This window comes from Marmota marmota, unplaced genomic scaffold (assembly GCF_001458135.2).
Source record: "Marmota marmota marmota unplaced genomic scaffold, marMar, whole genome shotgun sequence".
NCBI lineage: Eukaryota > Metazoa > Chordata > Mammalia > Rodentia > Sciuridae > Marmota > Marmota marmota.
The window spans coordinates 11,398,409-11,399,236 of record NW_026000000.1 but is presented as its reverse complement, the minus strand read 5'-3'; positions in this window follow the sequence as shown (position 1 = coordinate 11,399,236).

The window sequence follows — 828 nt, the reverse complement described above, 5'->3', positions numbered from 1 at the left end:
CGCTTCATTTAAAAAAAAAATAATGGTACAGAATAGAGGACACAGAAACCAATCCACAAAACTACAACTATCTTATATTTGATAAAGGGGCTAAAAGCATGCAATGGAGGAAGGATAGCATCTTCAACAAATGGTGCTGGGAAAACTGGAAATCCATATGCAACAAAATGAAACTGAACCCCTTTCTCTCGCCATGCACAAAAGTTAATTCAAAATGGATCAAGGAGCTTGATACAAATCAGAGACACGCCGTCTGATAGAAGAAAAAGTTGGCTACGATCTACATTCGGTGGGGTCGGGCTCCAAATTCCTCAATAGGACACCCATAGCACAAAAATTAATAACTAGAATCAACAAATGGGACTTACTCAAACTAAAAAGTTTTTTCTCAGCAAAAGAAACAATAAGAGAGGTAAATAGGGAGCCTACACCCTGGGAACAAATCTTTACTCCTCACACTTCAGATAGAGCCCTAATATCCAGAGTATACAAAGAACTCAAAAAATTAGACAATAAGAGAACAAACAACCCAATCAACAAATGGGCCAAGGACCTGAACAGACACTTCTCAGAGGAGGACATACAGTCAATCAACAAGTACATGAAAAAATGCTCACCATCTCTAGCAGTCAGAGAAATGCAAATCAAAACCACCCTAAGATACCATGTCACTCCAGTAAGATTGGCAGCCATTATGAAGTCAAACAACAACAAGCGCTGGCGAGGATGTGGGGAAAAGGGTACACTTGTACATTGCTGGTGGGACTGCAGATTGGTGCAGCCAATTTGGAAAGCAGTATGGAGATTTCTTGGAAAGCTGGGAATGGA